A 25,671-nucleotide genomic window follows, 5' to 3' on the forward strand; every position below is an offset into this window, starting at 1 on the left:
CAGGTATCTTCCTGGGACTGGGTGGGGAAGAAAGGCCACACAGCTTCTTAATTGGGTAATGAAGGAGTGGAGAAAGGCTGCTGGTCATCGCCGCTCTGTAAACATATAAGGGGCATGCTCCCGATCTTGTACGTGGAGAGGTAAATGTGAAGGCCCTCGACTGACTCCATGTCTGAGGTCACTGGCAGACCTCCCATGATGAGATTTATTTTTTGTTTTATTTTAAATTTAATTTCTTTATTGATTAAGGTATCACATATTTGTCCTCATCCCCCATTCCCATTCCCCCACCCCTCCCCACGCATGCCCCCATCCCCCTGTTGTCCTTGACCACTGGTTAGGCTCATATGTATACACACAAGTCCTTTGGTTCATCTCTCCCTTTTATCCTCACCCTCCCATACACTCCCTCTTAGCGGGCAGGTCACTAGGGATCTGTCAGCTCCCCCGTGCCCAGGACTCGAAGGTTCAGTCTCAGACTGCCGTTTTGAAGTGTGGAGGTGGTATGCATATCTTCTCTTTCCTCCAAAAAGCAGTCAGAAGCTGAGAGCCACTAAATTCGAACAGAGCTTCCATTTCCCAGGAGCTCCCAGTGACTCCAAAGCCCCTCTAAGCATCTGACGCTGAACTAGGCCCCTCACAGCGGCACTGTTTCTGCCAGCTCCATCTGTAGTCCCCGCAGGTGGGGCGGACCCCGAAGCCACGCCTCTTCCACGCCCACTGCCGGCACTGTAGCCAATGAGGTGAAGACCTGGGCTTAATTAATCCTCATCAGGTCAGAGAAAACGTGTCCTAAAATTGTAGGTAATTGTTTCTGGTAGTTCGAGGTTGCTTGATGCCAGAATTCTGAACAAAAGGATAGAGCAATTATTCATAAACTGTAATTAATTCATTAATCATTGCTAACGTGGGTGAAGCATATACAGGATTCATTTTCTAGAACAGCCAGCATGCTAATTGGGGTGATAGTTCAGTTGGTTTAAAGTGATACGTTTCTTGAATGATTTCAAGTAACTTAAGAAATCATCCCTCCCTTTGGTTACCTTCTCAACCACCATTGTTCTGAAGTTGCTAAAAGATACAGTGATTCCATCAGTTCCCCAACTCCGTCTGGATGCAGAGGACAGTGCTTGCAGATCTGGAAGGAAAGGAGATTCTTTAGCCTTTTAGCTCATTTTTGTGTTTGCCTTAAAAGATTTAAGGATCCGTCAGTACTTCTTCAGGAGGCTTTCTATATTGTTTGTTGTGCCTTCATACATTTAGTAAAGAAACCCCAGGAGGAAAGCAGAGAAGGAATTATAAGTGGGAGCAAAGTAGGTTTTCTAACTTAGGTATGCCTCCTTCTAGTGCTTCCCAATGCCCAGAGATCACCATTTTTTTTAATTAGCTGGTAAATTAGGGCTATTAAATCCTGGTAACTGTCACGTGGTGTTTTAGGGCAGCAGCTCATTTAAAGCATTGTTCGTCTAGGAGGGATCATTTTTACATGAATCCTCATAGAGTCAGGCATTTTCCACCAGTTCCAGTGGTAGAACGTCTACCTAAGGACTTGCATTTTTCTGTACTAATATAGGAGCACAGAGGGTACAAAACAGCATAAATCAGACCTAAGGTCCCCAGTGAAGTCCTGGTGCATGTATGCTTGCTTCACATGGTAGAGCTGCTCCTTTTTGCACAGGGTACTCCTTATGGGATGCTTGGAAGGACAGTGTTCATTTGGGAGGGAATTGTTGCTTCGTAAGGTTTGGTTCACAGTGATTCTCCTATAAAATTTTTTCTCAAAATTTTCTTAGAAGTCCTAGTAGTTTGCTGGGCTAATGTGAGGGGTTGACAAAACATCCATTGTAAGCGAACAAGCACTGGATTGGAATTCATTTTCCATTAGATTGGGGAGGAGGGCAACATTTTTTGGTAGAAGGATGCAAGACAGAAAAGCCAACGGAGGGTAGAGAGACTGATGTCAAGTTTAATTTTAGATGTTTAGAACTTTCTTGGGTAATGAAGGTGAGACCACAGCTTTAGAGTTTCTGGAGGGAAGAGAAACCAGATATTTTATGGTTGACATGCTCCATCTCATATCCCCATTTCAATATTTTCTGGTCAGTGACTTCTTGAAAGAGAGCCTGCACTTCCCCCCAGGCTGGTCTCTATAGCCAGTGTGAGCTCTATCGGCTCCAGGCATAGCCGTGGATGGACACTGGTGATGGGGACACTGGTGATGAGGACACCTAAGTAAGCCTAACTTCTTGACCATCAATTTGAAGTCTGTAACTTTCAGTCATTTCCAATGCTCACTTCTCTTCATTGATAATTGGGAAAGAAGGCTTTAAAATGACCAGAATTGCGAAAAGTACATCTGTTATCAAATTTAGTAACGGCTGGTCTATCATCCATTATGTTTACTTGATTATTTTGGTATCATTAGAAAGTCTAATAGGAAAGAAAGCAGCTTTAGGGTGAAGCCAGCCAAGACATCACTTCTCTGGCTCTGTCCCCACCCCCAGGCAGAGTGACCACGCGCCTCACCGTAGACAGTGTGCCATCCATACTGCTGTTTCCATCCTTGTCACATTATGGATAGTACACCTGGACGTCGACTTCACCGCAGCACTAGCTCCTTTGGGGCAGAAGGTGTGGCATGTTCATCTTTGTCCTCCCAACACCTGGTAGCTAAGCCCTCTAAAACATATACTGGACAGTGCACTGCAGAATCGCAGGGTGGTGTGAATGTTTGTATAGAAGATTCCTCCCTTTTTAAAATTTGAGCCCAACTAGGCACCAGGAGCCCTTCTTAGTAGGCCTTTTTCCCCCACAAGGGTTCACATTTATGTTTCTGTTGATTATAATTAGAAAAAAAGAGCAATTTTTGAGAAGAATCCTAAAAGAAAACATAAGAAATGGAGATTTTCTTATTCTCAAGAAGCTAAAATGTGAATTCATTTTTGGTGATGGCAAGGGAAACAGAAAAAGTGAAAGGAGCGGAGTGTATTATCTCTGGCATTACAGAAATCCTCTTTAATGAATAAATAGAACCTTAATATGGAAAACTGCAGGTGTATTATCAGTTGCAATTGATTTGCTGTAAGTTAATGGTTTAGCACCATGGGCCGATGGGGGGTGGCCAGGGGGAGGGGGCCACATGAGGTTGGCTTCGGGAGCACACTGACCAACAGGGGTCAGCTCCTGTGTTGAGCATCTGCCCCATGGTGTTCAGTGCACGTCATAACAACTGGTTGACAGGTTGTTCTGGTGGTTCGATTGTAACATCGCTTAGGCTTTTATATATATAGAGATAAAGTAATTGGTTGCACCATCTTTTTGATGAATGATCACTTTGCTATTATACTAGCATTTTCCTATTTCAATAGCTATTTATATTCCTGTGGAACACCTTGAGATTTCCCCCTTAAATTAGACTGTCCCAATCTATGAGAATGACTTCCTGGTCTCACTCTATGACCTCCCAGACCAATGTTTCTTTTTTTTTTTCTTTCCTTTTCCTCTTCTCTTTCTTCTCCTCCCTCTCCCCACTTCCCTCTTCTTTTTTCCTCACTGACCACCAGTCACCTCCTCTCCTGGTTGACTGGGCTCTGGACCTAATAATGGTCTCTAAGGATTTTGTGTTTTCCTGGTTTATGAAAACATAAAAATGCCTTTGATCCCTAACTCTCTTTTTAAGAAAGCCCTTGGCAAAGAGAAAAAGCAGCATCACTTAATTATAACAAATTCACTTTTAAAATAACATAACTTTAATTACGAAATTGGATAATTACAGGGTTGCCCACTGGTTGGCACCTAGATCTGTGCCCTGTGTAGTACATTCCTTCTGGTTTGTTGATCGTGTAATGCAGTTTTCACAGAGGCTTGTCTCTCCTGGTCTGTCTCCCCAGTAAACTGTCTGGAACAGTCTAGCATATTTCCAACAGCTGAGCTGCTTGCATTCTGTCTTTTCCGGGTAGACTCTTCTAAATTCTTTGGAGCCTTCTCTTTGGGAACATAGAAAAGGGACTTATGCAGTTATAAAAAGAAACTAGAGATCATCCAGCTATAAAATTGCATCTTAGCATTAGCCTCTGTTTTGTCTACCACTCATTTTCTATTCATCCTTTTCTAAAGTTTTTCCAGCAATTTGAACCTGGTAATTTTAGTTCTGTGGTTTCTATTGGCTCCCAAACCCTTATCCAGTGGTTAAAAATATAAACAGCAAACCCAGCTTGGTGGGTGTGTGAGTAGACAGGGGCTGAGGACTCACTGCTCTGCTGGCCCCTGAGCACTGTGAGCTCGGCTGCCATGCATGCCAGCCTGTGTGCATGAGCATACGCATGTGCATGTGTGCTTATATCCACATGTGTGCGTGTATATGTACACATGTGCATATATTTGTGTGTGTGTGTGACAAAGGATTAGCCGGGGCAGACTACAGTACTTGACAGTTTAGAACTTTTTTTTTTTTTAATCGTATTTTTTCGTGATTTATTCCACACTGAAATGAGCATGGCCTTAGAAGACTGAAGTCACTGTCCCATGCTAGCCATTCGTCTTTAGTCAAGTAACATTTCTCTCAGCCTCAATATTTCCATCTATAAAAATGGGCATAACTCCAAAACCGGTTTGGCTCAGTGGATAGAGCGCCGGCCTGCGGACTGAAGGTTCCGGTCGAGGGCATGTACCTTGGCTACAAAAGTGATCTCTCCTCAAACCCATTCCTCATTAACTGTGGATCAACTGGTTATGTCTATCTACTTCTTTCAATTCTGTTTAATTTAGATTAACTTCGAGTTAAGACTATGCCGTGGGGAAGAAAGCGGAGAACATGTCTGAGGATAATACTGCAGTGAATGCCTTGGGATCTGTCTCCTAGTTCATTATATAACCAGGATAAATCACCATTGTCTGTCCACATCCCTCAGCGCCTCCCTTCCGAATGAAGTGATTCAATCCTGCTGTAAACTCTCTCTTGTTCTCGCCGCAGGCTCTGTGCTGGGCCTGCTGGCACCCCAGCTTTCCTGCCCATGTGGGCCCTGAGATTGTCCTTATCCTTCGGTTCTCCTGCCTGGCGAAATATTAGATAACGAAGACAGAGCTTATCTCGCACACGTCTGAGCTGACGAACACGGTAGCCCCTCCACTGCAGGCGAAGGCAGACGCAGCCGCCTCCCTGGCTGGAATAAGAATGAGCCTCGAGCGTGTCTGGCTCCGTGGCTGATGGTCAGATGCGCGTGGCGTGATTTCCATAACACCCAGACAGCCCGCGTCCCTGATGCACCTGTCTAGCCGGTGCCTCGGCTCTGCGGGGGAGAGAGCAGGCGTTTGCCATGGGGCTCATTTCTAATGCATCAAGAGCAAATGTGTTACCAGCTCTCCTTTATATCTCTAGCGGTGAATAGCAGTGCCTCCTGGGCTTCGTTTTGAAAAGGGGCCTTCCTCAGCTTTTCATGTCGGGTTGAAGAGAGGGGAGAAGGGACAGAGTATGCCTGGCCGTGGGGATTAGCAGCCTGCTCCAGGTGAGGGATGGCCACCCTTATTAATGCACTAATGAGGAGGCAGGGTCATTTGGATGATTAGTAATTTTGGCAACACAACTTCTGCCCCAGATTTGATTAAGCCCCTGTACAGACTTCCTCTTCCAGGAGATTATCTTTCAGAAGCACATTTGGTTTCCCTCCCCCTTCAAAGCCCATTAGGAAAATTAAAACATTTAATTTTAGTGATGAATTTGACTGATGCAGACAACTGCTCTCCCAGATTCTCTCCGAATGTAAGTGCAATTGCTATACCAACCAGAATATCTGTTACTGAACACAGGCTGCTGTTAGGTTATGTGGCGATTGCGAATTCCTGGTAACACTACGTCAGAGAATAAGTTCTATGTTGAAAGAAAAATATCTCAACATTGAACCAAGCCAGGGGGACAAATCAAATAGGGGAACTGAAAGGTAGCTAATATCTTCAAAATTAGTTCTTTCTGAATGAACTTGTCCATCAAACCTTGCTTCTTCTCTTTAAAAAGCTGATAAAAAAAAAATGTGTGTAATTCACAAGCTAGTTAATACTGAATAGCTGATGAATTAAAGTGAATTAAAGTTGAAAGTGTGACAGAGTCCTTGAGGCTGAAATTAGTCTTATCTAAGAATTGTGGTGTTTTTTTTTTTTTTTTTTTTGGTGTGTTTTTTTTGTTTTTGTTTTTTAAAGGATGAAGTACTTAGTAAAGAATAAAAGCTGAGAAAGGTTCTGAGTCACAGTTAGCATTTTGTCTTTCTCCTACGGCCAAATGAAGTCAGATTATGATAGTGGTTTTCCCATTATAAGGGAAGAACTCTGAAATACACACATACACACAGTCCCCTTCTTTATCATTTTTCTCTTTCCCTACCTAGATATTACATAGTATCTCATCTCTTGTGGATTTGTTTGACCTCTATTATTATTTAAAAAGGAAAAAAAAAAAGATGCTCACTTGAGTTCAGGCAAAATAGACAATACAAAGTCAAGAGAGAAGAAATAAGAACATCAGTTAAGGAGAATTATTTTTCAAACCTAGCATGTAGAGAAAATGCTTTTATATTTCATTTCAATGTTTGAAAACCTAAAGATTTCAAGTTGGAAGGTTGTAATGTGACTTCGGATAAGAAAAGGGTTACTTTCTTAAGTTCTCAGTTGCATATTACTCATTTGACTGCACAAGATGGAAGCCTGGGGGTTTCTGAGATTTATCTGCTAGGGCTTAAATAAACCGTTGCTTTTTATATCCTTTAGATATGACAGAATGCAAAACTATGTAACAGTCACAGTCTAATGAAAATATTATGAAGTGTATTGGAGTAATTCCTAAAGAACTGGCTGGTTGCTTTAACTAAAATACCAGTAGGAGAATTAAAAATAGACAGTTCTCCCCTTCACCATTTCATTACTTATCATTACCTCCTCTAGCACCGAAATGCCCTTCTGACCACAGTTTTTCTGTGACATTCACGCTGGTTTTGAAATGATGCAAAGAGGAACTTTATTCCCGCAGCCAAAATAGCATGCAAGGGGGAAGAGCAGAGAGAGGGTACAATGTGATCAGAAGTAGCGTTTTCTTTCAGTCCTTAAGATATTTCGACTCAATATTCTTTTTTACAAATTATTTTCATTAATGTGGCTATGTTCTACAGTCTCCCTTGTCCGTGAAAATTAATGCTGAGTCAAAATGGAATGTAAGTAGAAAACTCAAACACAGAATGATCCACATGTCTAGTCCTGTCAGCGGAATTCTTGGAAAAAATTAGACCTGCAAATGAAATGAGCAGAAATGAGAGATGTTAAAGAAAAAAGACACTGATTCAGTCGCAATATTAATTTTAAATAGTAGACTGCTAAAAAAAAAAAAAATGTTACTGTATATTAGAAAGAGGCCCTGGTTGGGGAAATGGGCTGTCTTACATTGGCGAAGGCTTCTTCGAGTCTCCATTCGCAGACAGCAATGGGTCTCTTCTCGGACTCATGAGAAATCAGACTTCATGTGACAGTGTTGTGATTTTACAAGATCCTTTTCAGGGAATTATTTCTCATCATACAGGTTTTGTTTTTGTTTTTCCAGAATGGGTAAATTGAAGATACTGTAGACTTTCTAATTCTGTGTTTATTTACAACACATCTACACACTCATGCATACATGTGTGTTCCCTCACAAATGCACACAATACTCAAGGGTCTAACTTTCAAGTCAATCTTGAAACGGCCTAGATGCCTAAAAATCAGGGTGGACCTATAATGTGTCCCTGTAACATTACACCTATTTCAAAAGACAACAGGGATTGTAAGTCCAGAGTCACGGGAATAAAAGATCTAGCCAAGGCCCAGGAAGCTGGTAATATCAAAACATTATGTGTGTATTTGTTTTCTTCTGGGAGATATTTCACTCTTAAACTGCCTCAACTTCCCCAGGTCTGTAGTTCTCAAACTCTAACATGCATTAGAATATAACGTGCTTTAGACTGTTGGTCCCACTCCCAGAGTTTCTGATTCAGTAGATCCGAGGTGGGCCTGAAAGTGTATATCTCTAACAAGTTCCCAGGTGATGCTGATGCTGATACTGATACTGCTGGCCCAGGAACCACACTGAGAACCACTGCCCTGGGCATTATACTCCAGAATTCTGTTCGTGTTAGATGGTCTTATGCTCATATATTTTGCAAGTACCAGGCACAATGCTAGTTGCAGGGAATCTGAGAGACTTACTGCCTTTGCGTTATTGAGAGCAGTCAACTGTTCTTCACCCATCAACCACATTCACCCTCAGCCTGCCTGCAGGGATAAGGTGAGGACTAGCTAATTCCCTAGCCCTTAATTAGTTTATTGGGGTGGAATGGTTCAGGACACAGAGGCCTAGACAGTTCCAATTACTTCTGTCTGCCTGTGTTAGAACTCTTCCCCTCCAGTAGACATGGCGGTTTTGCAGGGTAAACTCTCTCTTGGATAGCTGGATCTTTGGACAGATGTGTAGGTCCTTGAATCCCTTCTAGAGCCAATGCCCAGGCCAGGTACACAGTGGGATTGGTTTTTTTTGCCAATATTTAAGAACTGTCATTTACGATTGAGCCTAATCTTGTTCATAATTCTGTTTCCTCATATCAAATGCAGCGTACATTTATTTAGCTGTACAGTGCCTACAAAGAAATGAGGTCACTTTCAACCTTAAAAACTAGTCCCAGAATACATTTAAATAATAATAGTTGATCTTGGTTCTTTTTTATGTAAATTAGATGATGTTCATTAAGTTGCCGATAATCTCTTTATTTTAGACTCATGAAACACCTGAGTCCAGAAAGCTTTTGGTACAGGTTGCCTCATTTTCTAGGTTCCTGAGGAGGACATGGTCCAACATCATTCATCTGTGACATGATATGGTCAAAAGAATAAGTTCCTCCTGTTCCCATCCCAATGAAACCTTTACGAAAATACTGTGAGAAGACACACTCATTCCTTGCTTGAGGTTGAAACCACTAGTGACATTTACGCAGCAGTGTTTGGGGCCGCACCCGTATCTTCCCTTTCACCCTTGGCAGGCGCTTCCTTTCTCTTCCCCCTTTAAATATCATTGTGAGCTTCTCTGCTCGAATGAATCAGTTAGATTTGTATGTTTTTACACAAGAATTTTATTTTATTTTATTTATTTTTTAAAATATATTTTTATTGATTTTTTTTTTTTTTTTTTTTTTTTTTTTTTACAGAGAGGAAGGGAGAGGAATAGAGAGCTAGAAACATCGATGAGAGAGAAACATTGATCAGCTGCCTCCTGTACACCCCCTACTGGGGATGTGCCCGCAACCAAGATACATGCCCCTGACCAGAATCAAACCCGGCACCCCTCAGTCTGCAGGCTAACGCTCTATCCACTGAGACAAACAGGTTTTGGCTTTACACAAGGATTTTATAGATAAATAATTTTTTGAGCCTGGGAAACAAACCTGCATATCGATTTATCCATTTTATGGAAATGTTTAGATTATTATTCTTTATTTTTTAATAGGATATTAAAAATAAATTCACAAATGGAGCTTCAATAAGGAATATATTTCAAATATACCATCAAAAATTGATGCATTATTTTTAAAACTTTAGTTTCTTTTCTTTCCTTAGATTTTTTTTTTTTTTTTTTTGAAAGTATAACATGTGGCTGTTACCTCATCAGGTGAAGGAATGAAAGGCACATTTTCTCCCCATGATTTGGTTTGTAGCAGAGGTACCTGGTGTTTTCTGTAAGCAGCTTCACTTTTGGAAGACATTTTTAGACCTGTCTCTGTCCTTAGAGATGATTGTTCTGAGCCATCAGCACAGTCTCCTCACAAAGAATATGTGATCACATTGGTCCCTGGAAACGACCTTGACCCTGTTTTAGAAGAAATGCTTTCCTAATCCCAGAGTCCAGCAACACTGATGTTATGTGTTATTGTACCCACATTCAGCTCTTCTCACACTCAGGAAAGCCAGCTAACTCAGTCGTCACTATGTCATCTTTCTTCTTTTACTATTAGTTCCCGTTTCCAGAATCTCTCCATTTGTTTACATTCACCTGTGGTCGGAGAAAGGCAGTGAAACAGTGTTTGGATGCCGCCATGGGCTGCTGCTTCTGCTTGGCTTTGTCCTGTGTGGTGGTGGAGCTCCAGCCTCCAGTACATGCTCAGCTTCATCCTGCAAGACTTAGGGAACTGTCCTTCTTAAATTTTAATCACAGTTTCTGCTGCCGTTCCCATTGGCTTTTCTGACAGCCTAGCTTGTTTGGATGTTTTGCTTGAGGACGGCTTGTGGCACTCCCACTGTGCCCTCTCACACATGCCCCAGAGATGGAGGAAGTTGAATACAGGTCATTAGCAGTGGGCAGATGGTAGGCCCTGGCCCTCTCTTAACAGAACCCAGCAGTGCTGTTACTGCCACAGCTGCCTCAAGCCTACGTTGGTCTGTCTTTCCCAAAGTAGCATCACTACATCCAGGGTGGGGAAAAGGTGCCTTGAGAAGTAAGAAAAGTCTGGGTGAGGTAAATGAGGTGAAGTTGTGGTGGACAGGAGTAAATAAATGGGGGAAAGGAATGGAAGATAGAGGAGAAATTTCTAACTGCTTGGGATGCTAGATCTTTCCTCCAAGGATAAAACGTAAGGTAAAGGAATATAAAGTAAGAAAGACACCAGGCAGGTAACTGAGAGCATGAGTATGTGTGCACACGTGTGTGTGTGTGTGTGTGTGTGTGTGTGTGTGTGTGTGTGTGTGTTGAGAGTCCACTGTGTAGCAGGAAATCAAAATGAGCCTGAATCTGAAACATTACATGTTTGGGCATGCCACCTCTTGTATGTTCTGAATTTTGTGTTCAGAAATTACATGTTCCTGGAGCATCCACCCTTTCCAACCATCTCAATCCTTACTGGTTTGTTTTCATCTTAAAATCTGCAGCATTTATAATCTCTAGGAACAATTTAACTTATCATGAATTTCTGTCTTATTTGATATACATGATTAGCTTTTAGTTCCAAGGAAATCTTACCTTGTAACTAGTCCTTTCTGTCTCCATCAAAATTGCAAATACATTAAAAGCTCAGGAAATTGAGTCTAACTTTGGGTTTGTTTGTTTGTTTGTTTGTTTGTTTTAATACTTGTATTGATTTCAGAGAGGAAGGAAGAGGGAGAGAGACTTAGAAACATCAATAATGAGAGAGAATCATTGATCAGCTGCCTCCTGCATGTCCCACACTGTGAATCAAGCCCCCAATCCGGGCATGTTCCCTGACTGGGAATTGAATAGTGATCTGATTCATAGGTCGATGCTCAGTCATTAAGCCATGCTGGCCGGGCAGCTTTGGGTTTTTAAGTGTATGGAGCATTTTACATTCAAAACTCTTCGGGAAGACCAATTTATTCCTTTGGTCCAGAGGTCTCATTATCACCAAGTGTAAGAGAAGAAACAGAGCAGAGTTAGTTGGTGGTCTTGAGGCTGGTGCTTGCCTTCTCACTAGAAATCTTGGAGCTTTTCTTTTTAGATGTTTCTTTAAGAATGAATTGCTAACCCAGTAATCATGTGTGGGTTGTAGTTGCCTTTGAAAAGGGAGTTATCGGGCTGTTTTTGTCTTTGAAAAATTGAAATATCTAGAAGAAAAAAGACAACTCAAATCTTCTGCTATTTCTCACTGTAGAATTCTTCTCTTTCCAACAATCTATAGTAATAAAAGGGTAATATGCTAATTAACCAGACATCTTCCAGATGTCCTTCTGGACAAAGCCATGGTGGCAGGGGCCGAGGAAGAGATAGTTAGGGGCGATCAGGCCGGCAGGGAAGGGCAGTTAGGGGCATCAGGCCAGCAGGCATAGACAGTTAGAAGCAATCAGGCAGGTAGGCAGGTGAGCGGTTAGGAGGCAGTGGTCCTGGATTGCAAGAGGAATGTCCAACTGCTGACAGTCAGCATCCTTTGATGAGTCCCAGATTGAGAGGGTGCAGGCCAGGCTGAGGAACTCCTCTCCTCTCCCCTCTTCCCCCCCGAAGCACAAATTCTGTGCACTGGGCCTCTAGTTTAAAAATAATTCCATATAGCCGAGACTGGTTTGGCTCAATGGATAGAGCGTCGGCTTGGGGACTGCGGGGTCCCAGGTTCGATTCCGGTCAGGGGCATGTGCCTTGGTTGCGGGCATATCCCCAGTGGGGGGTGTGCAGGAGGCAGCTGATCCATGACTCTCTCTCATTGATGTTTCTAACTATCCCCCTTCCTCTCTGTAAAAAATCAATAAAATATATTAAAAAAATAATAATAATTCCATATAAATAAAAACTCTTTAGGGATTTTCTTGAGAATATCAAGAGTAATAATTTGTCTAAATTAAAGATTTTTATTATGGAAACTGGTTTGGTGGCAAAGATTTTGTGTCTCACATTTAATATCACTGGGTAATAGAATAGGGATGAAGAAGTTAAGTAAATCGGCCTCAGCTTTTTGTTTTTTTCTAAAGTCAGCTGCAGCATGAAAAAATGTTCTCCAAAAAGATGTGTGTGTGTGTGCACTTGTCTGTCTGTATTTATAGAGAGAAGTAGACAGCAGACAGAATTTTAAAAATAAAGCAAATGCAGCAGTAATCCGGTCTAGGACAGTGATTCTTAACTCTGGCTGCACACTAAAGTCACCTGGGGAGCTTTAGAAACTCCAGACGTCTAAGTCCGCCTCTGGGGCTTCTGATTTAGTGAGTCTGGGATGGAGGCTGAGCCATTGGTATTTGTAAAATACCTGGGCGATAAAATCTGCAGCCAGCTGTGAACCATCGCTCTAAAGAATATATGCAGAGCTGAATTCAAAGATGGTGAGCAATGGAGCCAATGCATTTGTAAATGAGGCCAATGAGATTGTATGCCATGTGCATATACACATGGTTTTATTTGATCTTTATGACATACTTCGGGCATTTAGGGGTGGTGAGGAGGAAACAGGTGCTAGGGAAGTGATGTGAGGAATCCAGCATCACACCGTTCACAGGTCCAGCCCAGGACCTTCCACTAGAAGGATACTCCCTGGTGGCCACGTGTTAGTCTTCTGAATTATAATCACAAACCTTAAAAAGACCTTCACTAATGAAATACTAGTATGTTCCTGATGAAGAATGGACTTTTGAGTCTGTGTCTCTGGAGAGGTGCTCTGAGGAGCAGCTCCCCCTCAGAGGCGGTATGAGTGTGTGCCCAGGTGCTCGCCAGAGAGCAGGGCTTAGAGGAGGTGGCTCCTGGCTCAGAGCCCCTGTCCGTCTGCCATCAGCTGACATTGCCAGCCACCATAGTGATGACGACCACTATTGGTTCAACTTGACCTTATTCTAAGCAATAATGTTTAAATTATACCCATTATGAACCACTGGTTAACAAAGAAACACTAATATCGGAATATGAGTGAGGAGATTAAAAAAACGTAATCACTTTGCAAATGTAACTCAGTGTAGTCTTGCTCAGGTCTCTATGTTTCATTATTCTGATAGATGCTTCTGGTTTTTCAAAATTTAATGTTACCAAGGAAAAGCATATTGATAATTATATTCAGGTTAATTTTATATTTATAGGGAATAATGATCATCTCCTCCCAAAAAGATGCTTGCAAACAATGGCACAGGACATAAATATTACAAATACAAGCCCATTGATTTGTAAAGCTGGAAATACAAAAATTATAACCCTCAGGACAATGCAGTTAATTGTTAATATCATCAAACATTTTCATTTCATAGTTCTTTTTATTATATCAACTTTACTGAGATATAATTTACATACCATACAATCCCCCAATTTAAAATAAAGTGTATGCTTCAGTTGTTTTTAGTATATTTAGAGTTGTGCAGCCATCACCACAATCTAAATGTAGAACATTTCTGTCACTCCACAAAGAACCTCATACCCAATGCTATTCATCCCCATGGTCTCCCAAGCTCCCAGCTGTAGATAACCACTAATCTACTCTTTATCTCTGTAGATTTGCCTACTTTGGACATTTCATGTAAATGGAATCATACAGTATGTGGTGTTTTATGACAAGCTTCTTTTACTTAGCATGATGTTTTCAAGGTTTACTCATGGACAGTATGTATCCATACATCATTCTTCTTTATGGCCAAATAATACTCCATTGTATGGATATACCACATTTACCTGTTGATGGATATTTGAGATGTTTCCACTTTTTGGCCTTTATGAATATGACTGCTGGGAACATTTGTGTACAAGTTTTTGTGTGGGCATATGTTTTCATTTCTCTTGAGTGGGATTGCTGCGTCATATAGTAAGTTTACATTTAACTTCTTAAGAAGCTTCTGGACTGTTTTCCACAGCAGCTGCACCATTTGATATTCCTATCAGCAGTATATGAGGGTTTTCATTTATTCATGCTTTCACCAGGTTATTGGTCTTTTGATTATAGCCATTCGAGTGGGAAGTGGACTTTCATTATGGAATGGATTTTCATGTCCCTGATGGCTAATGGTGCTGAGAACCTTTTCATGTGCTTTTTCGCCATTTGTTTATCTTCTTTGGAGAGCTCTCTGTTTAGATCCTTTGCCCATTTTTAATTTTTTTATTATTGAGTGTTAAAAGTTCTTCATATATTCTAGATACAAGTCCCTTATCAGATATATAAACTTTCTCTCATTCTGTGGGTTGTCTTTTTTCTTTTCCTTGATTGTATCCTTTAAAGCAAATGAATACATCCTTTTTCATTCCTGATTTTAGTCATTTGAGTTTTTTGTTTTTTGTGTGTTTTTTTGGTAAGTCTACTAAAGATTTGTCACTTTTGTTGACCTTTTCAAAGAACCAAATTTTGGGTTTGTTCTTTTTTTCTTTTTCTTTCTGCTTTATATTTGATTATTTTTGGTTTAATCTTCATTATTTTCCACCTTCTTCTTGCTTTAAGTTTCATTACTCCTAAATATTTTTAATTTGCTGTATGCCTTTTGGATAATTTTCAGAGATTTTAAATGGTTATTTTTTAATAATGGTTATTTTTCTGGGGAGTGGGTCCATCAAGCTCCTTACCCTACAATTCTGGAAGTGAATCTCCCCTGTTATATTTTAACTAGAGGCCCCGTGCACAAAATTTGTGCATTTGGGAGGGGGGTCCCTCAGCCAACCCTGTGCCCTCTTGCAGTCTGGGAGCACTTAGGAGATGTCCGACTGCTGTGGAGGTGGGAGAGGCTCCCTCCACCTTCACTGAGCTCACCCGCTGTGAGCCCGGCTTCTGGCTGAGTGGTGCTCCCCTTGTGGGAGCTCACAGACCACCAGGGGCAGCTCCTGTGTTGAGCATCTGCCCCCTGATGGTCAGTGGGCATCATGGCAACCAGTCATTCTGCCATTCGGTTGATTTGCGTATTAGCCTTTTATTATATATGATACATTTTGTAAGGCTATAGTTGCCTCTCAGAGTACTACATGATAATAGACAGTTTAAAAAAGTTTTTTTTTTTTCCTGTAAGGTACATTCCAAGAAAAACATTGTAAAGACATTTACAATGTTGTCATTCTGGCTCTTTAAATTTTAAAAAATTCAGTTTTATTTGTATAACCAAGATTAAGTGAGTTTCTGCCAGAAACTCATTATTCCTGTGAAAACTCCAAAGATTTTTATTATTGCCACTCTATTTTGATGTATTTTATTGCTTTCCTAATTTGGATGTTTTTGTTGAGAATAACAGACTTAAGGTCACTTGTAATCAAAACAAAACCACATCTCTCCTCATCCACATAAAAGGCACTCTCAGGCCTTTGGGCAGTGGGTGCTTGCTTTCCTAACTATTTTGGTTCCTGCCTGTTTCATGGTGGCAAGATGTTCTCAAAAAGCCCAGATCATCTTCATCATCTCGGTAATCATGGGCCTTGTATGCGCACCTAAATTCTTCATGTTTCCATGTGGTGATTTCATCGCCTATGTAGATTGATTCCTCATTTAAACAAAGACAGGACTGACATCAAAGTGTATTTAAAAATTATCGTTTAACCTTGGCTAATTTGGCTCAGTGGATAGAGCTTGTTGCTGAAGGGTCCCAGGTTCGATCCCAGCCAAGGGCACAAGCCAGGGTTTGGGGCTCAATCCCCCCTACTAGCCAATCAATGATTCTCATAATTGATGTTTCTAGCTCTTTCTCCCTCTCCTTTCCTCTCTGAAATTAATAAAAAATATACTTTAAAAAATAAAACTAAAAATTATCTTTCAGTTTCAATACTTTTTCAATTCACAAATGAATAAGATATTAAACTGAACAATTTCTTAGGCACATTAAAATGTTTAGTGTTAGAATAGGTTCCAGTGAATCCCTACACAAAAAGGACATTTTTAAAAGTATATATTTTATTGATTTTTTTACAGAGAGGAAGGGAGAGGGATAGAGAGTTAGAAACATCAATGAGAGAGAAACATCAATCAGCTGCCTCCTGCACACTCCCTACTGGGTATGTGCCTGAAACCAAGGTATATGCCCTTGACAGGAATCGAACCTGGGACCCTTGAGTCTGCAGGCCAACACTCTATCCACTGAGCCAAACCGGTTAGGGCCAAAAAGGACATTTTGAGTTTGAAAGAAAAGGAAGTGTTATGGACACAATAAATTAAAAATAGAAAACAAAAAGGAAGGGGTGCTTTTTTTTTCTGGCAAACTCTGATTTTTATAAATATTTATTTTTACTTATCTTTTTATACAATTTAGAGCCAGCCGCTTCATCTTTTCAGAGCCAGTGAAAAGGAAAGCCATAAAAGACAATAACCTTAATTTGCCAGAGAATAGGTTTTGTTTAACATAAAGGAAAATTGCTCAGTGCTTCAGTGAAGTTAACTTCCAAGTATCTTCCCTGAGGTGGGAGGACTTCATTCTCCGTTGGTGGGGTTAAGTGGTCTCAGTGCACTTCTAGCCCTTTCCAAGAGCCTTGGTCTCAGAGAAGGAGTTCATCTCTTGAATCTTTTAAGTGGAGCTTATGCAGGGTGGGGCAGAAGTAGGTTTAGAGTTGTGAGTATGTGAAACACAGAGTTAATCATGTATCATTATTTAATAATTATTGTATTATTTTCCATATTAACAACTGTAAACCTACTTTTGCCCCACCTTTAGATTAAGGTCCTTCCAAAAATAGGATTAGGCTCAGGGGTCATCTCTGGACCAGCCACATTTAGAGTTAACCTGATTAATGGTTAGTAGATTCTGAAGTGAGACTTTCTGGTTCAAGTTCTGGCACCACCACTAACTAGCTGTGTGACATCCTGCAAGTCACATAACCTGTCTGTGCCTCAGGTTCCTTCTTTGTAAGACTGGGATAATAATGAGTACTCATCTCATATGATACTTGTAAGGCTCAATTAAAAGAGTACTTGCTTTGGAGTGCTGCTTGGCACATAGTAAGTCTGTGTGTTAGCTATTATTATTGTTATTGTTATCATTTGGGTTAAGTGTCCCTGCTATATGCTCCTACAGGACCCCATACATTTATCCACTTGTTCATTCACCTGCTCTGTGCTGAGCACTCTGCTGGGCACTGCACTGAGTCACATCAGCCTCACTGTCTCACTAACCAGCGCTCAGGACATGAACTGGAGACGTCAGGGACAAGGACAGTTGCTGGTTTTCTTTGTATTCCCCGTCCCCTCACAGGGAGTGGCACACAGTTCGTGCTCAGCTCTAAACACTGAGGTAAATGAGAACTCACTTCATGTTTTCAAAGGCGATCTGGTACAGTGATTCTTGTGTTTAAAGTGTATATATGCTAGACTAGTCTAAAGTGCCAAAGATTAAACAGCGTCTAGTTATATAGCTCTGGCGTGGTTTTGGGTTAACTTGGATGTTTCCAGTGCTTGCCTTAACATATGCTCTCATACACTAACCAATACCTTTGGGTGTGCTGTGACTTTATCTCAACTTCCGAGGAAATGAATGCTTTTGAGAAAGCCAGGAATCTGAAGGTCTTAGAATTAACTGGACACAGCCTAGAATTTGTAGGCAAGACAAAGAGAAGCTCCAGAGATGACAGTGTGGCCCTTTTTCCAGAGTCAGACCACTCAGGAAATGCGTGTGACTGCAGGGACCAGAGTCTTACCGTCTTCAGGAGTAATGATCAGTGCCGTTGAGTAATTTAGGAACCACACACACCGAACGAATGTGGATGCCACAGGTGTGCCGTATGCTGTATGTGCACAAAAACACACAGTGTATGCGGTGCTGATGTCAGTGTGGTTCCCATTCCTCAAAGGGTAGTTACAGTTTTTAAGGAATCAAGACCTGGGAGGACATGAGGGAATCGGGCCAGGTGTATAGCAGAAAAGCAATGGCATCTTCATAATTCTGTCTTTAGGAAGAGTCTGCTCATAGCACTTGAGTTTTTCCGAAAGGTAAAATCAGAACTCTTTCTTAACATATGGTATCCAGAATTCCTGAGGGACTTCTGGAGATTTTGTAAAGAATGCCAGATATCCTGGAAATTGTATTCTGATACCACAGCCTCTGTTAGCATAGGTTGGTTGGCTTTGCCATTCTCGTGAGCCCTGAGAGCACCGCCAACCCCTCCTGCCTCTCCTGCAGGGTGTAACAGCCTGCCAGCACAGGCGGGAAGACAGCCAGCAGCACCTGTCCTGTGTGGTGCTGGGCCCTGCCCTTAGCGCAGAAGGGCAGCATTGTGATTTTACACACAGGTGCACACAGGCACTGGCATGCTGAGTACCATTTGTTCAAGTCATTATTGAGTAGCAGTCACTTTGGTTCAAAACCGGAGACCTGGATTCCAGTCTCATTTCCTCTGTGTGGTGGGCAGAAGACAAACTGTCTGAGCCCCAGGTTTTGCTCACTTTGTCCCAATGAGGAGTTTGGGTGAAACCAAAGTTTCAGAAAGACGCTTTGATGTGCAAATGAGTCACCTGGGATTTTGTTCAAAGGCAGGCTCCGGTTTCCTAGGTCTGGGGCTGGGCACAAGCTCCTGCCTTCCTAACCAGCTCCTGGGTGACAGTGCCGCTGCTGGTCCGTGGACCACCCTTGGAGGATTATACGTGTTCTTTATTTTCTCCTCCCAATCACTGTATGATGTGGGTATTCTGAGCCTCATTTTAAAGATGAGGAAACTGGGGTTTAGCTCAAGCTGACATATGAGTAGTAAGATGGCAGGACTAGAGCCCAAACTGGGGTCCAACTGGCCCCCGAACTTAGCCACTATAAAAATTTTATACTGCCTTTCATTTTCTTCTGGGACTTGGAAGAGTATCTGCAGTTTTTAAATGTGGATAACCTACGTATTAGGAGCAGCTTGGCCATTATGAAAATCTATATTGCCATAAATGCAGAATAACATGTAATTCTTTTTTCCATTAGAGGAAAAAATACTGTAGCGGCATGGATAATGCATAAGGTACACTTCAAAGTCTGCTGTTCATACAGGATTATGGTTGCATATTAGGAACCTATTTCAAGGCTATTTTGATTTGAACTAATTTATTTAATAAACTTTTAATCCGCCTTAGCTTGCTAGCTCCATCGTGTCTCATATTTTATATTTGCTGACATTTGTACAAAATGACGGGGAATTGAGTACTGTGGTTGGATCACGCGCAGAGCCACTCTGTGTTAAAATCTTTTAAGAACCCAGAATACATTATAAAATTATTCTGTGCTGTAGGCTAATGTCCACAAATATCAAACAAACTATTGCTGTGTTTTGAGAATGCAGGAGCACCACGTCTGTGTTCTTTTAAAAGCCTCATGACTTTAGGCACAGCGGCCTTACTTAAAACACACTGTTGTGTTTTCTAAAGGCCACATTCCAGGGCCTAATTTTTTATGTGGAAAATTTCATCTCAGAGCAGAGTTTTACAGCACAGTCACAAACCTCAAAGAATGAGAATTTGTAATGGGCAGGGCCATCGATTCTTAACAGGACTCACATTAACAGGCATAAGAGACATATAAAACGGCTCTAAGAGCCTCTGGCAACACGTGAAGATACAGAACCTTTAGCATGGATTTGCAAGTTAGTTCCTAAAAGGAATCAGGCAATCAGGCTAAAGTAAGTCCATATAAATCAACTACCATCCTCTGGTTAGCTTCAGGTGATTTCAGTTTGTTGGCTGTCCGATAATTAATTCTGCGTTCACTGCCCACTGAGCAGGGTGATGGGTGGGTGGGTAGGAGCTTCTGAGTCACACTGCCCAGGGTTCTGACTCCCAGCCTGCCTCTTAGCAGCCGCATGACCTTGGTCAAAACATCCTCTCTGAGACTCAGTTTCCTCCCTAGAAAGTGGAAATAAGAAAAATGTGTGTCTCAAAGTTGTATGAAGATACAGGATATGCTATGGTACTCGGAAGTGTCTAGAACGTAACAGTACACTGAGTTGCCAGATTATTATGATCTCTGGACGCATAATAATCTGGTCACTCTGTGTGTGTGTGTGTGTGTGTGTGTGTGTGTGTGTGTGTACACACATATATGGCCCGGTGCATGAATTCATGCATGGGTGGGGGCCGGCCTGCCTACTGGTCGAACTCCAGGTCAAGGGGACAATTTGCATTTTAGCCTTTTACTATGTAGGACATACACTGAGTGGCCATATTATTACGCGTTCAGAGATCATAATCATCTGGCCACTCAGTGTAGATCTTTATAAGTGTTTTTACATGCTAATTTTATGCAGTGTAACCATTGTAATTTTATGCAGTATAACCATTGTAAAGGTATTCCAAACTCTCCAAATGATCTGTTTCTGTAGAAAAACTCTGTTTTGGCTGGGATGCCCGTTGAAGGTGGGATAATGGAGTGGGTGGGTGGACAGCAGGCCATGTCTGAGAAGCCCACGGTGATTCAGTCAGAGGCCTGGGCCAGGCTAGGTGCTAACCCAGGTTGTATGTGGCAGAGAACGATCCCGGCAGAGCAGAGCACCCCTTCATCACCCAGAGATTTTTTTTTTTCCCGGAAGCTGATGATCTCTGAGTAGCCCCCGAGCTAATAGCCCTGCCCTGTGCTGCCTCTCTTGGCCATGCAGGACACAGACGCCTCCAGCCACCTCAGCTTGTCATAGTCAGATCTGGGCGGGACGCCAATCCTGAGAGCTGGTTCAGTTCCTTAAATAAGCTGCTTTCTACAGATGGAACCTAAGACGAGTTCAGCTCTACAGTAAATGCCTGTCTGTCGGATTACATTGAAGGTCTAATATATTTCCTCCTGAAGACTGTAACCACTTAGTAGATATTTATCAGATGAAGTAATGAACTGAGACCTTTATGTAGGAAACCTGGACCATGCTGGGAGAGCGAGCTTGTGAAGGCAGAGGCTCCAGAGGTCCTTGTTGCTATCAACAGACCCTTGTGTCAATGTCTGTCTTAGTTACCCTCCCTCACACCGCTCCCCAGGCCTGGGCTGCACACAGGGAAGCCTCGCACAGCGTGGGGGCGTTTATTAACTACCCCAAACTTACATTAGTAAAGTCAGCCATCAGCGGGCTCCTGTTAAAGATACATATTTAAAGACAAGGAGGAAAGATTTATTGAACGCACATAGTTTTTTTGTTGTTGTTGTTTTTTTTTTTTTTTTTTTACACTTTCCTACTTGTATGTTTTTGTTCAGCAGACTTAGTTCTTCTCACGCCCTTCTGCTGTGCATGGTGCCATTTTCCCTGAATTAGGGGGACAGAAATATTGGCACTTATTTAAAAGACCCCAGGGATCCACATATCCTCATGGCCAGCTAGAATAAGATGTTTGGGGGGTAGGAGGAGGGAGAAGAGGTGTAGGGAGGAAACACAGTGATGGACAGAGACTTTACTTGAGGCGCTGAACACACAATACAGTGTACAGATGATGTGTGCACCTGAAACCTGTATAATTTTGTTAACCAGTGTCACCCCAATAAATTCAATAGAAAGGGAGGGGAAAAGATGTTTATTATGAGTTTCTCCCCAGAGCATCCTCTTCAGGCTGGTGCTTAAAAGGGAATAGGAACGAAATTAAAACCACCACTTGGTGACTTAGCCCACAGCCCTTCAGTGAATGCAGGAAAACGGTGACGTGCCGAGTTAACCAAGTGGCAGGCAGACGCGCGTGAAACACAGGCCTGTGGCTCTGATGGACACTCACCTCCGCGCGGCACATGCCAGCCAGCCTGCTGCGAGGAGTGGGCAGTGTTTTGAAAATAAGGTGTCCCTTTATTGCTTAAGGGATTACAAATGTGTGCTTATCCTCCCATTGCCCCCCACCCCCCAATTCTGCCCTCACCCTCACCCCCTGTTGTCTGCGTCCATTGGTTACTCTTATATGCATGCATACAAGCCCTTTGGTTGATGTCTCTCCCTTACCCGCACCTTCTCCTACCTTCCCTCTGAGGTTTGAGCACCTGATTGATGCTTCTCTGTCTCTGGATCTGTTTTTGTTTATCAGTTTATGTTGTTCATTGTAATCCACAAATGAGTGAGATCATGTGTTATTTATCTTTCTCTGACTGACTGACTTCACTTAGCATAATGCTCTCCAGCTCCATCCATGTTGTTGCAAATGGTAAGAGTTCCTTCCTTTTTACAGCAGCGTAGTATTCCATTGTGTAGATGTACCACAGTTTTCTAATCCACTCATCTGCTGATGGGCACTTAGGCTTGTTCCAAATCTTAGCTATTGTAAATTGTGCTGCTATGAACATAGGGGTGCATATAGCCTTTCTGATTGGTGTTTTTAGAGTGCCTTTTAAAAGCAGATTTAGCACTGAGCATGATTAAGCAGAATGAACAAGGAGCTTAATTAAGATCGATTTCCTACAACACAAATGCCAGTTGATAAGGAAGCTAGCCAAACAAAGTAAACGTATAAGGCAGAGTGGAATACCCTGCAGCCATTAAAAATGAAAAATATCTCGATTTTTTAGCACATGAAATATGCATTTTAAGTAATAGTTCCCAAGGAGACTATTTGCCACCATGTGAAAATGCTAATATGTCTATTAGCAAATGACAGAATAGATTTTCAAGTCCCGTATGTTGACAAAATCTTAAATTTTCAGTGATAGACCTGCATGACAGTCATATGCAGTCTTGTGAATATGCCTCTCAAAGGACCTGATTCCAGAGTGATCTTACCACCAGGACTAAACTGACCAGAAACTGCCATTCCTGGAGGACCCAGGGCTGCAGAACTAGGGAGAACCCAGGAGGCCCCGCTCACAGTAGGAGCGCCTCTTCATGCCTTCTGAGGCCAGCTCTCCTCCTTGGAGGGTTCCCTAAGCTGGGTGACCAGCCCCAACCCCGTCACTGGAGCCTTGCCCTCTTCATTCACCCAGTTATGTGACTCTGAGCAGAAATCTGGGAAAAGGATAACATAAGAGAGGGGAGTTACATTTTAAATGTGGAAATGGCTCCAGGAAAACCAGGCTGTCTTGATTGGCACATGCAAATGTATACAACTGTTAATTCTCCTCCTGAAATTCCCATGTCTTTTATCCACATGAAACCTTGGAAAAATCTTCTGGATGATTCTTTTGTTCCTTTCCTGCCCCCCGCCTCCCCCAGTCATTAGAACATGAGATAGTGATGTCTTCTCGCCGACCTGAGGACCAGAGGTGACATCAGGCCCAGCCGCTCTCCTTGGCCCCAGGTGACGTGCTGGGGCAGACAGCAGGGACCAGCTGCTGACGTAACTGTTCTTGTTTCTAATGCTGGCTGTAACCAACAGTTTGGTTTTGCTTTGACAACTCCTCCTACAGCCAAAACTATTGTTATGGTCCACATCATTGCTATTTACCCTAAATAAGGAAAAAACAAAGGCTATTCTGGTCACAGAGCAGTGCTTGTGGCTGGGGTTATTTGCAATATCCCCGTGGCACGCTGCCCTTTTCTCTGAGGCCACAGCAGGACTCTTTCGGTACAGCGTGGTGACAGACACCGAGGTCTCTGCACACAGCCCGGGGCGTCAGAAGGCGCTGGAGATGTGTTATGCACACATGAACCGACCTGGGTAGACCTCGGGGGGGGAAAGGACTGTGCTTGCACACAATGAACCGGGAAAAGCGCCCTCCTGAGATACGTCTCTGCTTTAGTGTTTGAATTGCCTTTTCTCATTACCTGAGATTGTTTTATCTGCGATGTCTGAACCTTGTAAACTAGAATTGCACAGTCAGATTGAGAGTCCTCACTGTAGAGGATTCTCTGGGGAATATTTGTACTATCATGCATGGAGACATAATGATAATGATGATGAGATGGGAGAGAGAGACAGAGACAGAGAGAGAGAGAGAGAGAGAGAGAGAGAGAGAGAGAGAGAGAGAGAGAGAGAGAGGAGGGAGAGGAGGGAGAGAGACTGTGAGTGTTCTGTGAGTGTTTCCTGCTGTGGTTATGGCTTTGCCAGTTGCCAGCGCAGAGCAGAGCTGCAGGAGCCATGCAAGCTGCTCCCATCAGTTAGAGACTCTGGGGAGAGGAGGACCCAGAGGACAGCCCACAGCCTGGCTCCTGCCGTGAGGGACACGGCGTGCGCTCTGAGCCCGGACGTGCTCCTGGGGCTGGATCCACAGCAGAAAAGCTAAGCGTCCCTGCCTGTTCACACATGCTGCGTGCTGCCTCGGTAAGCTTTCCCCCTCTCTCTCCATTTCTTCAACTCTGAGAGCCTCTAGCAGAAATCATGGGGAGAAATATTGGATTGGGATTTGTAGATTTCCCCTTCCTCTCGTGCCCGGTTTGATATTTGCCTGTTAAAAAGATTACTGAACGTAATTGAGCCAGAAGAGGATCTGTCTAGCTGCATCCCACTTACCTGTGTGTCTGACACGTCCCGTCTGAGGCCACGCACAAGAAGTGCAGACTAATCATTGCTCTGTGCTGCTCTTTAAAACCGGGGTGTTCAGATGCTCTCCGGAGCTCAGCCCCTGGACTTGTTATCTGCTCTGTGACACCAGCGGCTTCCTGCCGCAGAGCTCCCGGTCTCTGTGGATGGCAGTTGATAATTGGTAGCCACCGTCTGCGGTTGCAGCCGCAGCGTTTGAGTCTAGCACCTGGGCTGGGCCCCGCTGATACAGTAGAAAGACCACACACACACACACACACACACACACACACACACACACACCACCCCACGCTGGCTATAACTGCACCTCTGAGCTGCCTGGAGAGGAGACTGCCTGAGGCTGAAGGGATGCTTTGAACTGGGGGGGCATAATCACGGTTGGACTCCTCCTGGCAAAGGACTCGATTATGTCCAGTGACCACCTGAGCAACAGCACACTGAAGGAGGCCCCGCTTACAGACCTGTTCTTGACAAAAGGTACACTGCCCAAGGCCAGCTGTGCGAGGTGCCTGCTCTCAGGGGTTGGTGGTGGTTGTTCTTGGAGTTTAGTCTGAGGATGGAATTGAGAAAAGTACGAAGTCTGTGTCTCCCTAAGGGGGAGGGTCTGCCAGCTCTGAGAAAACTTCGGGGCTCAGCTCTCTTGGGGAAGTTGTATTTTAGGCTTTTCCATTTTTGTCAGCTCTATAATCATTTCGTTTATGTTGGAGATGGTGTGCATAAATACATAGGCGGGTTGCTTTGGAGTTTGGGTTCTCAAATGCTCTGTGAGTGAGGTGGAGACCTCCCCTGGATATTGTTACTCGGGATTTGCTTGGTTTTCACCCCGAGCCACTGAAATCAGCATTTTAAAGAAAGGATGCATTTCTCGGGGTGTGGGTGGCTCCCTGGGTAGTTTCTCAGACACCAG

General features: G+C 42.9%; 1 protein-coding gene across 7 annotated transcripts in view; it reads left to right on the plus strand.

The window, feature by feature from the left end:
- LDLRAD4 (low density lipoprotein receptor class A domain containing 4) overlaps positions 1-25,671 on the plus strand; it is a 305,793-nt gene that overhangs the window by 256,153 nt on the left and 23,969 nt on the right. The window contains exon 1 of one of the 7 annotated variants that reach the window (XM_084887344.1): positions 24,104-24,545. The exons of the other annotated variants lie outside the window; for them this stretch is intronic. The gene's annotated coding sequence lies outside the window, so the exon portion shown is untranslated. Of the gene's footprint in view, positions 1-24,103; positions 24,546-25,671 lie in introns of those variants that run through there. 7 annotated transcript variants of the gene reach the window in all.

This window comes from Pipistrellus hanaki, assembly GCF_964339955.1.
Source record: "Pipistrellus hanaki genome assembly, chromosome: 6".
Classification (NCBI taxonomy): Eukaryota; Metazoa; Chordata; class Mammalia; order Chiroptera; family Vespertilionidae; genus Pipistrellus; species Pipistrellus hanaki.